The 16,409-nt window shown below is 41.9% G+C and overlaps 2 long non-coding RNA genes across 4 annotated transcripts in view; one reads left to right on the plus strand and one right to left on the minus strand.

The window, feature by feature from the left end:
* The window catches only part of LOC115939794 (uncharacterized), a 44,760-nt gene that overhangs the window by 22,904 nt on the left and 5,447 nt on the right, over positions 1-16,409 (minus strand). Inside the window, exons 2-4 of one of the 3 annotated variants that reach the window (XR_014148443.1) lie at positions 10,366-11,498; positions 4,653-9,901; positions 4,449-4,526 (exon numbers count right to left, since the gene is read on the minus strand). This is a non-coding gene — a long non-coding RNA (uncharacterized LOC115939794). Of the gene's footprint in view, positions 1-4,448; positions 9,902-10,365; positions 11,499-16,409 lie in introns of all 3 variants that reach the window. The other 2 variants (XR_014148445.1, XR_014148444.1) reach the window with 2 other exon arrangements.
* LOC145723419 (uncharacterized) lies at positions 13,193-16,263 on the plus strand. The gene is made up of 3 exons (XR_014148442.1): positions 13,193-13,865; positions 14,245-14,352; positions 16,183-16,263. It is a non-coding gene; the product is annotated as an uncharacterized LOC145723419 (long non-coding RNA).

Consider the following 16,409-nt stretch of genomic DNA (forward strand, 5'->3'; position numbering starts at 1 on the left):
TGTAGCATGTGTCAGCATTTCATTCTTTTTACTGTTTTATTCTCTTTATTGCTGAATGATATTCCATTGTATAGATATACTGTACTTTGTTTATTCATTCATCAGTTAATGAGTAGGTTGGGGTTTCTTTTAGCTACTATGAATAATGAATGCTGCTATGAACATTATGTATAGGTTTTGTGTGGACATTATGTTTTCATTTCTTGTGGGTATATACCTTGTAGTGAAATGTCAGGTTAAATGGTAAGTCTATGTTTAACACTTTGAGGAGCTGCCAAACTTCTCCAAAGTTGGCTGCCATTTTACATTTCTACCAGCAGTGCATTAGGGTTCTCCACATTCGCATCAATGCTTGTTATGGATTATTGGTTTGTTTGTTTTTAATATTAGCCTCTCTAATAGGTATAAAGTAGTATCTCATGGTGGTTTTGATTTGCATCTCCCTAATGACCGATAACTTGGGAAAAGGAAGATTTAGGCAGGAGGAGCTGATAGCTATCTTTAAGTCTTAGAATAGAGAGACAGAATTTTATTTGTTATTTATAGGTGAACAAAGAGTTGATGTTAAACAGAGGCAGAATTTAGCTGTATGTAAACGAAATGTCTAATGAATAGGTTGAAGAGAGAGAGAGAGGGTCCCGTTCCCTGGGAATGTTTCAGTAGATGCTCTAGAAGGATTCTGTAGGGCTATCCTTGCTATGCTGTGGTTTGTAAACCAGTGTGGCAAATTTACAAAGTATACTGTGATTAATTTTTAAGTCATACCTATATAAGCTTGGCAAGAACATTTTTTCTAAGCAAGGCATTCACATATTCCTAAGTACTCTGTGGGAAACAGAGTCTCATACCAGTTGGAGCCTGTGGCGTGTGGAGTATATTGGGACAACAGCACTTTTCAGAAGCTCCTATATTAGGTGAATGCCTACTCCATCTGGATTAGTCATGCTAGAAGCCACCAGGAAAACATTTTGCTGACTCCTGGATTACGGTCTCTTTCCTAAATGCTCTCAAACCACTGTTTAGTAATGTTCTAAAGAGGGGTGCCTGGGTGGCCCAGTCATTTAAGCACCTGCCTTCAGCTCAGGTCATGATCCCAGGGTCTTGGGATCGACAGAGTCCCACATTGGGCTCCCTGCTCAGTGAGGAGCCTGCTTCTCCCTCTGCCTGCTGCTCCCCCTGCTTCCCCTGCTGTGCTCTCTCTCTCTCTCTGGCAAGTAAATAAATAAAGTCTTAAAAAAAAAAATAATAATGTCCTAAAGAATCTTTCTAGGACATGAGGTCGTGTTCTGAGATTCATCTTTTTGACAAACAGAATCTTCACTGTTTCAACATATCTACTATAAAGGGAATAATTTAATTCTCTCTATATATGAACGATATGTATGTATACTTATATATATGTGTGTGTGTGTGTGTGTGTATGTATATATGTGTAATATGTCAGTAATTGCCCATTGAATGAATAAATGAATGATGGTGATTTAATGGTAAAGGGAGTGATGCTAGAGAATGTAAAGCTGCCTCCAAAATATGAAACAGGGGAAGAACAGAGAAATGCATGGACAGTCCTAAATAATTTTACTGTAACTTACATGACTCCTGATTTTCCAAAATGGAAATACAAAAAAGGGAGAATATTGAGCTCAACTCTTACTGAGGCTAAGACAAGTGATAGAAATGCCAAATACAATTTTTAAAATAATTCCTAATATGGGCTTGTTTACTAGCAGAGTTCAAAAAATTTTATTATTAGAGATGATCCAATGTCTTGCTGTGGGAGTTGATTGAGGTTTTGTTTTGTAAGTTTTCAAGTATACTGTCTACATGCAGTTTATAAAAAGAAAATCTTGCCTACAAATTAATATTTCAATAAAATTAAATAGAATAAGCTCTTGCTTTTTCTATTTTCTCCTCTCTCTGTCTCTTTTAAAAGATTTCTTATTTTTAAGTAATCTCTCGACCCAATGTGGGGCTTGAACTCACAACCCTGAGATCAAGAGTTGCATGCTCTACCAATTCAGCCAGCAGGCACCCCTATTTTCTCCTCTCTTAATTTAACAGCTTTATGGTATATGTACTAATTTCCTGTTGCTGTTTTTAACAAATCACCACAAATTTAGTGGCTCAACACAACACACATTTATTCTTTACTTAGGGTTTGGAGGTCAGAAGTCTAAAAATGAGTCTTAGAGGGCTAAAATCAAGGTGTCCAGAGGCTGCTTCCTTCTGGAAGCTTCAGAAAAGAATCTACCCCTTGCCCCTTCTAGCTTTTTGAGGCTTCTAGCATTCCTTGGGTTAGAGCCACATCATTCTAATCTCTGCTTCCAACGTCACATTGCCTTCTCTCTGACCTCTTTCTTCCCTTTTGTAAAGACTCTTGTGAGTCTTATCTGGGCCTACACAGATAACCCAGCATCTCCTCATCTCAAAAGCCTTACGTTATCTGCAAAGTCCCTTTGCCATGTAAGGCTAACATAGTCATAGGTTCCAGCGATTAGGACATGGAACGATTTGGGGGGCCATAATGCAGCCTAGCACAGTACATAATATGTATTTTGGAGTTGGGCGGGTACATGCCACCAACCAACCAACCAATCATCTCTCGTTGATATTATTACATTTTCTTTTTTAAAGATTTTATTTATTTATTTGAGAGAGAGAGAATGAGAGAGAGCACATGAGAAGGGGGAGGGTCAGAGGGAGAAGCAGACTCCCTGCCAAGCAGGGAGCCCGATGCGGGACTCGATCCCAGGACCCTGAGATCATGACCTGAGCCGAAGGCAGTCGCTTAACCAACTGAGCCACCCAGGCGCCCCTCTCGTTGATATTATTTATCTCATTTACTTTCACTGCCTTTGCACCTGAATATCTATGCAGTTAAGAGAAGATATGGGCTTTAAAAACAGCTGGTTCATTTTTAGCACTGAATCCTGTGTTGATTCATGATATCAACGCAAGTAAGTGTTTTTGACTCAACTGGAAAGGAGGCAACTACTAACCTGTTCTCCATTTTTATAATTCTGTCATTTTAAGAATGTTATATAAATAGAATCATACAGTAAGTAACCTTTCGGGATTGCCTTTCTCTACACAGCATAATTTTCTGGTGATTGATCCAGGTTGTTGCATATATTAATAATTGTTTCCTTTTTATTGATGAGTAGTATTCTGTAGTACGGATGTATCATAGTCTGGTTAACTATTCATCTGTTGAAAGACGCCTAGGTTGTTTCTATTTGGGGGCTATTACAAATAGAGCTCATAGGAACATTTGTGAGCAGGGTTTTGTGTGAACATAAGTTGCCATTTCTCTGGGATAAATGCCCAGGAGTGCAACTGTTAGGTTGTATAGTAGTTGTATGTTTAGTTTTTTTTTAAGAAACTGCCCAGTTACATCCCAGAGTAGCTGTATCATTTTATATTCCCAGCAGGAAGGCATGAGTGATCTGGTTTCTTTTTACCCTTGCCAGTAGTTGGTATTGTCACTCTTTTTTTATTTAATGATTCTAATAGGTGTGTATTGATACCTCATTGTGGTTTTAATTTGAATTTCCCCAATGGCTTAATGATGGTGAACATCTTCCCATGTGCTCATTTGTTTATTTCCCACATGCCTTTGGTGTCACTATGAGGTGGACAGGACAGCCGAGAGAGCCAGGCTCAGTGGTTGTAACCTCTGCTTCTGCCAAAGCCATTCTGTTGTTTTTATTTATTTATTATTATTTTTTTAAGATTTTATTTATTTATTTGACAGAGAGACAGCAATTAGAGAGAGCACAAGCAGGGGGAGTGGGAGAGGGAGAAGCAGGCTCCCCTCCAAGCAGGGAGCCCGATGTGGGGCTTGATCCCAGGACCCTGGGATCATGACCTGAACTGAAGGCAGACGCTTAATGACTGAGCCACCCAGGCGCCCCGCCATTCTGTTGTTTTTAAACCTATTTACATATTAGGGTTGTAAGCAAGATTTCATTTTATTTTATTTTTCAAGATTTATTTGAAAGACACAGAGAGAGAGTGCACAAGCGGCAGAGAGATAGGGAGAAGCAGACTCCCCACTGAGCTGGGAGCCCAATGTGGGACACGACCCAGGACCCTGGGATCATGACCTGAGCCGAAGGCAGATGCTTAACAGACTGAACCACCCAGGCGCCTCACAATATTTCATTTTAAAAAGGTTTCCTTTGCTTAAAAAGATATGAAGTCAACTTCACCTATTTTGCAGATTATTTTATATGGAAATGACTTGACTACCCAAAATCCTAGACAAAAACTAAATTCAGAATTAGAAATAAATGACTCAACTACATCTATATAAAAATGCATTCAAAAGTGAGCACGTGTTTTTTAACTGTGTTACTTCCTTACAGTGAATGAATGCAAACTGACTCTAATTTTTAAAAATGAAAATTATCTCCTACTAATTTAAAAATGGCTAAAACATCTCTCACCTGAAGTCTGGACCACAGTTTCCTTTCACGTAGGACCAGCATGTCCATTATCCTTCCACACGTCAGTCAGGAGGGACTCTGGTGTGGAAGAATAAGAAGCAAAAAGAAGTAAAGGCTCTCATCATTTGGTTGTAATACCTTAGATGTAAATATAATATACTTGTAACATCTAGGAATGATGACGAATACATGCAAAATGCTTACATACAGTCTGATTTTGTGATTCTATAGGTTCATTATTAGAAAATAAACTGTTCCCAGGGAGCACGAGTCCCACTGTAATCTTGAATTCTTCTGGAGGAAAATTCCCCTGGAGACACTAGTATTTTAGCCTTTTCTTCCCATACTCAGACCCTCTTGCTTTTTCATTAAGGAGAGACTTTGTGAGCGAGGTCAAAAAAGTGTTATCTAAAAAAAAAAAAAAAAAAAGGTATCTCTACTTCACTTTTCCTAGTAGTTTCCACAGCCCCGTGGTGGCAGTGTGAGAGTCTGCACCCCCCGAGGGGAGACACACAAGGGCATTATGGAACCAGGCTGATGCGAACTTGCCGGTAACTCCAGCTGGCCTCAGTGAGGCCATCTGAGGTGACAGCCTGTGGCAGGACATGAGCCAGCGTAAGCCGCATCCTCCCCGGGGGGAATCGAAAGACAGAGGTCACTCCATCCCAGCTCCCAGGGAGCGGCGTGACCTCCCCACCCACTATGTGAGCCAACTGGGGCTCTTGGAGGCCTCTCGACGTGTGTGCAAACAGCTCTCCAAAAGAACACGAGCTGGCCACAGTGGAACATTTTTCTCCCATATTATCATCCATCTCAATTCTTCTGCTGGGAAATCTGTGAAAAGTCAAGGATAGGTCTGGTGAAAAGAAAATCAAAACAAAACAGATTCATGTGTGTCTTCCTTCTGCACATGTACCTCCCCAAATATTGTGATCCCCACGGCTATATTTGAGGCCTTCAAACATGGTGGTCAGAAGGCTCGCTGGAGAAGTTCCATGCTGTTGGCTTGCGTGTGGTTTTCTTTCTCTCCGTGTGTGGTAGAAGGAGTTAGTTGGGGGAGTGATCCCTTTTGGAATAATATATTTTATGTTCCCATCGGACCTTGGGTTTGAAAACACAAGTAAATGTTTAGGAGGAGTGTTTGCAGCAAGGGAGAACAGAGGCCTGCTGGCTGACTGGACCCTGGGGAAACTCTTGTACTGCATGCACTCACGCTTCATTGGATTCCCCTCCCCGGGCCCAGTCGGTACCCCAGCAAAACTGGAAGGCAGACACAGGGTGCCGGCCAATTCCATCATTCCCATGAAAACGTTAATGTCATTCCCACCAAACTCACTTTAACGCCAGCCAGAGGATCCAGGGCTGGTAAAGCATTCCCTCTTTTTCCTAGAGGAAGTAGGAGGACCTGGTGCCTCAGAAAAATGTGAGACTTGAGCCCATCCCCAGATAACTATGGAATCAAGGCAATTATCGTATCTGTCTGGTCCTGGCTATTCCAAAATCAATGTGGCTACGAGTTTCAGCAGAAGAGCAGTGTTGTTCTAAAGCAGCATTCTCTCAATTTGTGTCCTGGCTTCAAAATCATCTGCTGTACCAGTAGCCAGAAAAGTGAGAGAGACACCTTGAAAAGATTGATTAAAAACCTGGATGGGGCATTGACAAATATCCCAATTAGTCTGCAGAGCCACCTATCAGGAGGGTACTATCATGAGCCCCCATTTACATACATGGGAACTGAGGGGTGGTAAAGGTTAAATAATGTTCCCAAAGTCACACGGACAGCAAGCTGGAGTGCTGGGACTTGAACATAGGGTTTGGCTCCATGCTAAACTGCTCAGCAATACCGCCAAGAAGAATTCCAAAAAGGGCTATGGGGGCGCGTGGGAGCGACACTAACAGATGGACTAGGTATGGGGGCTGAGATGGAGAGAATTCTCCTAGGAGTCAAAGCTTGTGCTTAGTCCTGGAGGACGGGAAGGAGCTGGAAAGGGGAAGAAGAGTCAGAGTTGGGAAATGGAAAGATTAACCCAGAATGGGAAATGGGATATGCAAATATGCAGAAGCAAGGGAGAATATTGCAAGGTCAAGGAAAACTAAGTGGGGCAGGGTGCTCATGTCATTGAATTTTGGTTGAACTCATCAAGGGAGTGGGGGTGGGGGTGCGGGGTTGAAGCAGAAATAGGAATTAAGACCGGAGAGCTTTCTAAGTCAGGCCAAAAAGAATTTAATTTTGATAGCGAGAGTAGTTAAAAGACTATGCCTTAATCCTGTAAGAAATGATGAAGGTATAGACTAAGAGAGTGGCGATGGGGAGGAAGGAAGGAATGGCCCTGAGGAATGTTAAGGGAAGTGGGAGTACTCTGATGACTGATTCAGTGTGGAAGGTGAAGGACAGGGGTGTCAATGGTAAAGTAACATTTATGTATTCCACATATACGTGATGGTGGTATTTATTCAGCTGGAGAAGGCAGGGTGGAAGAAGAGGACAGGCCTGGGAAGAGAATGAGAGCAATTTAGAGTATGGTGACTTTGAAGTAACTATGGGGCATTCAAGTAAATACTCCAACAGGGTGTTGACTGAATGAGTCTGGGCACAAGGGCGAGGCTTGGGTGAGGGAAATAGCTTTTTGAATTCTCCTGTAGTTTTTGAGGCTATGGGGTTGTGCCAATTTCTATCTCTCCATCCAAATTCACTCTCTATGATCATGTTCAGATGCTGGAGATGGGACTGGGAAAATCACATTTCTCTTTTGCCTGTTGCCTCCTTCTTAATCTCTGCCAATGGAGGGAGGCTCCGAACTGGAGCAAGGAGAGGGTATGAGCACCCTTGACCTCACTTCCTCACTCCAGCAACTGTTCATTTCAGGATCCAGTGTGCAGCTTGTTTAACACCTGCAGAACGATCTTCTTCTTATCCCTACTTAGAGACCCTCCAACGCCCGGCTATACCCTCCATCCCTGCACCTACCCCCCTGCCCCACCGCACCAGGTCTGGGTCCCACCCCACAGGAACTTTCTCTTAGTTTTAATAAATCCAACCTCTCCCTTTGTTCCTTCCGCCCAACCTCTCCCTTTGTTCCTTCCGCCCTAGAGGTGGAGTTGCTTCCTGTGGGTGCCATATCTCTGCCCTATCTTAGGATTCTCTTTTCACCCTTACAGTTTCCTAGTTAACAACTTTATGCCTAGTTAACAATTCTTTATATTAATTTCTCATGGTTAAAATAACTGGTGTGGTTCCATCTCCTGACTGGACCCTGACTGTTGTAGGGTGAATATGAATACCCAAGGAAAGTATAAAGAGTTATGAAGAAGACAGCTTTGGAAAGAACCTGAAACCACCTACATTTCAAGGGCTTTCAGCCCAAGGAGTGGACCAGGGAGGTGCTAGGGGATCCAGAAGAGTCTGTGTCTGGTAAGGAAAAGACCCAACCAAGAAAGAGAGAGAGAACTCCAGACCAGAGCGGTAGTAATGGAGCAAGAATCCCGAGAAAGGAAAGGAATGAAGGTGGGTGAGAAGTAGATAAACTTTTGAGTCAGGACGTGCTGAGAGCCCAGGATGTGGGGAACTGATGGGGTCTGAGGGAGGAGGAGAAGGAGGTTTGCAATAGTCTCTGAAGAGGAGGGAAGAGAGGGTTGGCCAAGGGCAGCCTGTAGGACGGAGCTGAGGGCGGGGGAAGAGGGGCACTCAGGGAACTGGAATTTGAGGGGACTCCAATCCACATGACTGGGTGTGTTCTTTGTTTTATATTATCAGGGCATAGCAGCACTTTGTAAGGCATTGAAAAGTCAGACAATGGGTTAATCCAAGGAAGAAGTTTGCCTGGAGCTCAAGGGAGATGTGGGTATCAGCAAGAGAGGGTTTAATATGGATGACCCTGGGCCTAGGTTGGTAAGAAATGAAATGAAGCTCATGCGGGGGTGATGTACAGAAACACACAACTCTATGTGAGCTCACGGGGGTGCTCTGTATTTAACTCTCTGTAACTAAAGCCATAACAGGAAACATTTTCAAATATGCTCTGGCCAGAGAGAAGAAAATCCCCCACAGCGACTGGACACTAGTTTTAATCTTAATAAAACACGGTGGTTCATCTTTAGGCCCAACCTAATTTACAAATTACCATTGTCAAATGGCTTATAAATCTGTATAGTTTAATTTTTTATTTCAGGCAAGGAACTGTTTTTTGAGAAGTATGATAAAGAGCTTAGAAAACTTTAGAACACCTCAAATATGAAGATCAGGAATGTTGTTTTAATGAGGTAGGTCTCCTTTGAATGCCACTTTTTTTTTTACTTTACTTTTTCTTAGGGCTGAGATCAAGTCTGATAAGCACTTTAACTTAGGCAAATAATGATGGCAATAAAATATTATGCCACTGCAAAATATACTAAGTGCCCAGGCTTCTGAACCTTTCCAATTTTTTTTCTTGTAAATGCATTTGTATGGGGGTAGTTTTCCCCTAAGACAGACCATAATTTTAAAAACTTGTATTTACTGCAGCCCTATAAATTACTGTTTCCCCTTAATGTTGCCAAGTAGTGATTTATTTTAGTAAAATTGCAGACCTCACTAAGCATGCTTTACTGTGTATTTACTTCCCTAGAGCCAAGTGAGACTTTTTTAGGGTATTGTTTGGGGGAAGCATAAAAGGTATTAAATTCCTAATTTAATTTACACATGAATTCTTAGTTTTCTCTGATCTGTCATATATTTTGTACAAAGTGTTCTTATATTCTTAAGAAACTGAAATATACAACTATTAGTAATTCTTCCATGTTTAGAATAGAGCTTTATTGAGGCTAAATATTTTCAAATTTATCTTTTTCATTTCTGCAATCCTGATTATCAAAGGCATTTATGTAATAAGTTATATCTAAGACTCATTTTTCCATTGATGAGATTTATTTTAACCCTTCTCTCATCACAGATTTATCTAAGAAAGGCATAGAAAATAAAATTAAACTGAAATAGGTATAGATTTAATTCAGTTATAGAGGCTTTTGAAAATAAAATGTATCCAGAAAAATACATGGAATGGTGAATGTAGAATCAAATGGTAAAATCCTGAATGATTTCAGGGGGAAACAATTCAATATCCATGAATTGCAGCTACTCCATCACCTGAAGAATCTGAGTATTACTGCGTCAGGGACCCTAGCAAACATTGTAGAAATCTTCAACACGTCTGACAGAAGTTATGTAGTAGAAAAAAACACTTGAGCTAGACAAACAGAGGTTCAATTTCCAGCTTGGCCACTTACTAGATGTTGACCTTGGTCAACTTTAACTTTTTGTAGTCACAGTTTCCTTGTCTGAAAATTAGAGATAGAGTAATTACCTCTCAAGATCCTTGGGAGAAACCATTGTGATTACAGGTGTTGAGTGCTTGACCTCTTGTCATTATGGTCCCTGACTTCCTCCAGCCTCAGGGTCTGACCTCCCAAATGAACATCTGGGGAGACATCAAGTAAGATTTCACTATAACTTAAGAGGCGGATGCCACCAATAAGCCATCATCCTTTGACTGGTTACAAACTTTAAAACGTGGAAGTGTTTATACTTTGAAGACTTGATACAAAACATGTGATGGAAAAAAACGAGTTTATTCTGGAAGTTGTCTCCAACAAAGAAAGGGACGGTGGATAGAACCACTGAATCCTATACTAATGCCTTGTCATAAAAGCCACCGAGCATCATGACTTAATTTGGACACATGGCTAAACTGCAGACTCAAGAAGCAGTTAGAATGATGAACACAGTTATCTGAAGCATACAGGAACAATTATTTTGTTAAAAAAAAAAAACAGCTTGGTTTAAGGAATCCTTTGCTATCACATCTGATCCAAGGACTAGCAGTGTGATTATTTCATTTGTTTATCAGAACTATCCAAATAATAATAATAATCACAATTGTACCTTGGTTCAGGAAAGGACTCCCGTGACCTTCTCCACAGCAGCTGTTCGTTCCTCTGCTTCTCATCAGCTTGAGTCTTTGCAGTACTCGACAGCTTGTGAAGGGTTTTCCTGTTGGTAACCTCTCCAGACACGCAGGACTGGTTTCATCTCTCTCGTTGCTTTCTCTTCTTCTCTATGGCAATCTTAACTCTCCTGTGAAGATCTGTCACCCACACCCTCACTTCCATCAATCGTCCCTGGCAGGGAGCTCCAGGAACTCTCGCTTGCCCTTCTCTTCCGTGCTCCAGTCCCCGTTCTACTTGTCTGCCTGTCACCTTTGCCCTAGTGTCTCATGTGTACCTTGAACTCCTCAGAGCTCTCCTCTGAATGTATTCTTCCTGGTTAACAGCATTACTATTGACTCAGGGACACAGGCTCAAAAATACTGGCTTCTCTTTTGCCTCCAAAATGTAGGCAGTTGCTATATTCCATATAACCAGCCTTTCTAATTAATGCATTTAAATTTCTATACCTCCTGCCTTATCTCAGGTCCTCATTACCTTTCCCTAGGACTATGGCAACAGCGATCTAAAGAGTAGATTTTATCCCATTCTACATGCTCTGCCCAAGCCCAGGTCCAATGATGGTGCTTCCCTACTCCAAAATCTTTGCAATTTCTTTTTGCTTAGGGATTTAAGTTCTACATTCATCCCCCATCAAAGCTCACTGCATTATGGATCCAACCTACTTTCTGCTCCTCTGTACCTACCTATATTCCAACCAAAGCACTTGAAACCAACATTTTATTGAACGCTCCTGTTTTAGACATTGTGATGAACATTTAAAATATATTACGTTGTTTAATCCTTAAAACATATAATGGTAGGAATGCCTGGGTGGCTCAGTCTGTTAAGCATCTGACTCTTGATCTCAGCTCAGGTCTTGATCTCAGGGTCATGAGTTCAAGCTCCACACTGGGCATAGGGCCTACTTAAAAAAAAAAAAAAAATAGTGGTGCTTGGGTGGCTCAGTCAGTTAAGCGTCCGATGCTTGATTTTGGTTCAGATCATGATCTCAGGGTTGTGAGATTGAGCCCCATGTCAGGCTCCATGCTCAGCGGGAGTCTTATTGAGATTCTTTCTCTCTCTGTCTCTCTAAAAGAAAGAAATAAATCTTAAAAAAAAAAAAGAAAGAAATCTTAAAAAAATATGTACATATATAACGATATTACTTTGCCCATTTCACAAATGAAGAAACCAAGTCTTGGGAAATTCAGGTAAATTGTCCAAAGCATTATGGTTGGTAGGGAATAGTGAGAAAATTTAAATCTGAACTCTCCACATACACCTTATATTTTTTTGCTTATCTGCCTCTATTCATGCATTTTCCTTCATGTGAATTTCTGCAGTGTCTTCTACACATAACATTTGTGTATCAAAAATTTATTCATCCTCTAAGACCTCTTCTTTGAGGTCTCTCCTAAGGTCCCAACTAGTGGTACTTTGTCCTACATCTGCATAGTCACGCAATAATACAGACCTAGCATCAGTGATTGGTGAGCTCATCTCTGGTGCTGTGGGCTTGTGAGGACAGTGGCCACGTCTTAGTCATATTTTTATCCCCCTCCCCTGCACTGAACACAAATCCTAGCACATTCTAGGTGTTCAGTGTTGGAATGAATTGTCCCACAGATAAATAGAAAGGATGCAACACTAGTGTTGGGAAAATAATGGCAAAACATCCCTCCATTATAGTCTCTGTGTCTTCTCTGGAAATCATCGTGTTCTATCTAGCAATTGAGCAATTAAGTATGACACAAAGGAGGAGAAGGTTTCTTACTGAAAGCTTGACTTTTGACATTAAACATCTGGTTTGTGTAGTTTGTATGTCTGAGTAGCATAGAGGCTTTCTTAATCAGTAGACATGGTTACTGACCAGCTGATTTGTCTTAAGTCAGCACTGAGTTATTACCCAGTTCTTATTTCGGCCAGAGAATTATGTAGCAATGTTGGCAACAAAATGGACTCTTTTCTATGTCTGTGAGAACAGCATTAACCAATACCTTCCCCTGTGTTCATCAGTTATGAAATATGGAGGTGTCCTCATTTAACACTGGAAAGCAGTCAAATTGATAGGACCCCGAGATTCTACTTCATATGAAATATATGAAAACACATGTCCACACAAAAACTTGTGCATTATTCATAGCAGCCAAAAAGTGGAAACAACCTGATGTCCATCAACTTATGAATGGGTGAACAAAACTGATATATCCATATAATTGAGTATTCAGCAATACATTTAGCAATCAAAAGGAATGAAATATTGACATATTCTCCAACATGGATGAACCACGAGAACATGCTAAGAAGCCAGACACCAAAGACCATGTATTATATAATTCCATTTATATGAAATGTTCAGCAGAAGCAAATCCATAGACACAGAAGGTAGTGGTTGTCTGGGTCTGGAGGGGAAGGAAGTGGGGAGAGATGAGGAGTAACTGCCAAAGGGCACAGGGTTTCTTTGTGGGGTGATGAAAATGTTTTAAAGGTGATTGTGGTGATGATTGCACAATTTGGTGAATATACTGAAAGTCATTAAAAGGTACACTTCAAGCAAGTGAACTGTATGGTATGTGAGTGGTATCTCAATAAAGCTGTTATTTTAAGAAGTAGTCAAAATGATATCAAGGATTATTATGGGATGAGGAGATATGCTAGTCAGTGGCTACATAAGCTGCAAAAAATTCTGTTTGAAAGGGGAAATTCAACATTTGAAGAGACTCCTACCAAACTTTTTTCTTTCTTGAAACAGATTACAAGGAAAAAGAAGAGATAAAAAAGAAAAAGGCATCTGGCTATTGGCTCAGTCCCCTGGTATATTTTACTTTAATCAAAGATTATGCTTTGGCGTAGCTCAGTCAGGAGATACATTTTCAAAAACAATTTTTTTCCTCTTTTATATATTGAAAAGGTAAAAATGAATAGTTTATCATTTGGGTAATGGGGAAGGTTTATTTTTGGCTTCGATATTAATTTTGAAAGGCACCTAACACAAATGAGCATTTTTACCCAGCTGGATATATGTGCTTTCACACAAGCAGTTCTAAACTTATCTAGGCGCATTTAACAACGGGCTGTCCACCGAGACCATAAAAGGAGCAGCTGTAGTGTTAATGGCTATTACGCACTCCCAGCCAGCTGGGACTTGACAGAACGCTGGACCACAGAAACCCCGTAAGTGAGTAACATGGGAAAGAGTCTATAAATAGGAAGAATATCAGCTATTTGCCAAAACACACAGATTCTGGTGTGACCACACAGAAAGGAGGAGGAACGCCATCAGGATCTCTGACAAGCTGAATGATCCTTGGACACAAGGACAGCAATAAAGACATTATGTTCTCCTGAGCAGACGTTAGGGGCTAGCTTAAAGGTTCTCTCTGATTTTGGTTCCTTTTCATCTCCCCCGGAAGGGGAAAGTGGGGCCTGGGAACCCTGATTGCTTGAGAGTGAGAGGTAGGACTGCCGTTTTGCTGGGCTCCTCGTGTGCTTAAGAGCCAATGCACAGGAGTGGGGTTGGCTGGTTCTGGTTGGCGGGGACCGTCCACTTGTTCCAGAGGTGCCGAAAGAGTCTGAGGAGATTGGAGAACCCTCCTGACCACCGTGTGCTAAGCAGAGTGGTTTTGTCCTGCTCCACCATCCTGAGGATGGTTCATGTGGCCACTTGACTTTCTCTTAACAGCCCTACCCTTGAGCCCCACTGAAGTTCTCATCATTTCCTAACATATTTCATTTGATACTGTTGTGTTTGGTGCCTATTATTCCTTTTCGTCAGAATCTCCCTCTTTGTCTGAAACCTTTTACTCATCCTTTTAATTTTACCTTTTCTGTGAAGCGCCTGCCCCCAGCTGCCCCAGGCAAAATTGGTCATTCCTGTTCCTATTGTCCGAAAGCCATCTCCATCACAGCCTGGAAACCGTGCATGGCTGTCCCTCTCCAGACAGTGAGTATCTCAGATAAAAGGATTACAACTTCTATTTTTAAATCACTATCACTTGGCATATCTGGCATGTATAAGTACTTAGTAAATGTTTGTTGAATTCCACTAGATTGAGATCTCGATATGTTGCCTGAAAATATAGAGATGAGGAAGTCAGCTGCCTGGTCCAGAAAAAGCAACAAGTGTGTGTGTACGTGTGTGTGTGTGTGTGTGTGTGAGAGAGAGAGAGAGAGAGAGAGAGAGATATTAATATTAAGTAAGAAACTATTAAACTGACCAGAGAAAGCCAAAGGACCGACTGTCTCTAATGGAGGTATTCCAGGCTTGACCAAGGGGAGAAAAATGTGTTGACATCATACTCTAGTGCGTGTATTAGTTTGCTCTGCTCCCATAACGAAGTATTTACTGAGTGGCTTCGACAGAATTTTCTCATGATCCTGGAGGCTAGAAGTCTGCAATCCAGGTGTCAGCAGGGTTGTTTCTTCTGAGGCTTCTCTTCTTGGCTCCTTGGAGATGGCCATTGTCTCTGTCCATCTCCACATGGTCTTTCCTGTGTGCATCTGTGTCCCACTCTCTTCTTATAGGGACACCAATCATGTTGGATTAGGACCCACCCTAGTGACCTCATTTAACCTTAATTAAGCATCTCCAAATACAGTCACTTCCTGAGGTACTGAGCATTAGGTCTTCAACATATGAATTTTGAGGAGATGCGATTCAGTCCATAACAGTGGATAACTACCTATTTTGCCTGAGGTTAAGGCTTGTCTTATACATCAGTTCTGCACTAATCCTCTTTGAACTGATCTTCACATCTAAGCAATGTTGACAGAGCCCCTTTAAGCACACACTGAGATGGTAATTGAAACTGGCACATGTGGAGTGTGGATGTTAATGCAGATTCTCTGTCTTCCCAGTACAGCAGGGCTGCCCACACCTAGCCTGGGGGTCCTTTCCTAGGATGTCAAAAGGCCCACAGTCCCTGACTCTACACACTGCAGCCTTCGTTCACAGACTACTTGTCTACCACAAATGAATGTGCCATTGGAAGTCTCTGTCCGCATTTGCTGTAGTTGCTCTCTGGTTAGTGCCAACCTAATACCAAACCCAAACCAGGTTAGGGCTCATGAGTGAGGCTTGAGAGGAAAAGAAGACCAGCTTAGGCTTACACACGAGAACTGTGTCCAGCTGAAGAAACTCAGCCCCAATGCCGGACTGAAAGCGGGGCTGGTTGTATAGTGCATCATTCAAGGAGTCCCGCCTTTGAGTGCAGGTGTCCGTTTCAAAATAGTACAAAAGAATCATTACAACATTGGGAGACTGTTCAGAGCAGATTCCTCCTGGAAAGAGCAGTACTGGAGTAATTTCCTGAGATAAAATAAGTTTGGGTTTATAGGGCTGGCACTCCAGAGATGTTCTCTTCCTTCAGTTTAATATTTCTTCAAGTGAGGTCCCTGGGCACCATGTGAGGTGGACTCACATGGGTTGTTTTTTTGTTTGTTTTTTTTTTGTTTTTTAGATTTTATTTATCTATTTGAGAGAGAGAGAACAAGTCAAGAGGAGGGGCAGAGGGAGAGGGAGAAGTAGGCTCTCCCCTGAGTGGGAGCCCAGGGGCTCGATCCCAGGACCCTGAGATCATGTCCTGAGCCAGGGGCAGATGCTCACCCGACTGAGCCACCCAGGCGCCCCTCACACAGGGTTCTTAATAAAAATGTAAGTTCCTCTGTGCTACCTCATGCTGAGTCAGGATCTTTGGGTGGATCTAGGAATCTGAGTTTTAATCTTGCCTTGTGTAATTTTTATCCAAATTGACATGTGCACATCACTGTTTAGTAACTGCCTGGAAATGTAGGAGAGGCACTGCCAGGTGTGTGCTTCTGCCTGGACTGTGGCCTCGTGATCCATGCAGCCTTCCCATGGCCTCGTGATCCATGCAGCCTTCCCATGGCCTCGTGATCCATGCAGCCTTCCCATGGCCTCGTGATCCATGCAGCCTTCCCATGGCCTCGTGATCCATGCAGCCTTCCCATGGCCTCGTGATCCATGCAGCCTTCCCATGG

This window comes from Leptonychotes weddellii, chromosome 9 (genome assembly GCF_054177405.1).
Source record: "Leptonychotes weddellii isolate Sample4059 chromosome 9, ASM5417740v2, whole genome shotgun sequence".
Classification (NCBI taxonomy): domain Eukaryota; kingdom Metazoa; phylum Chordata; class Mammalia; order Carnivora; family Phocidae; genus Leptonychotes; species Leptonychotes weddellii.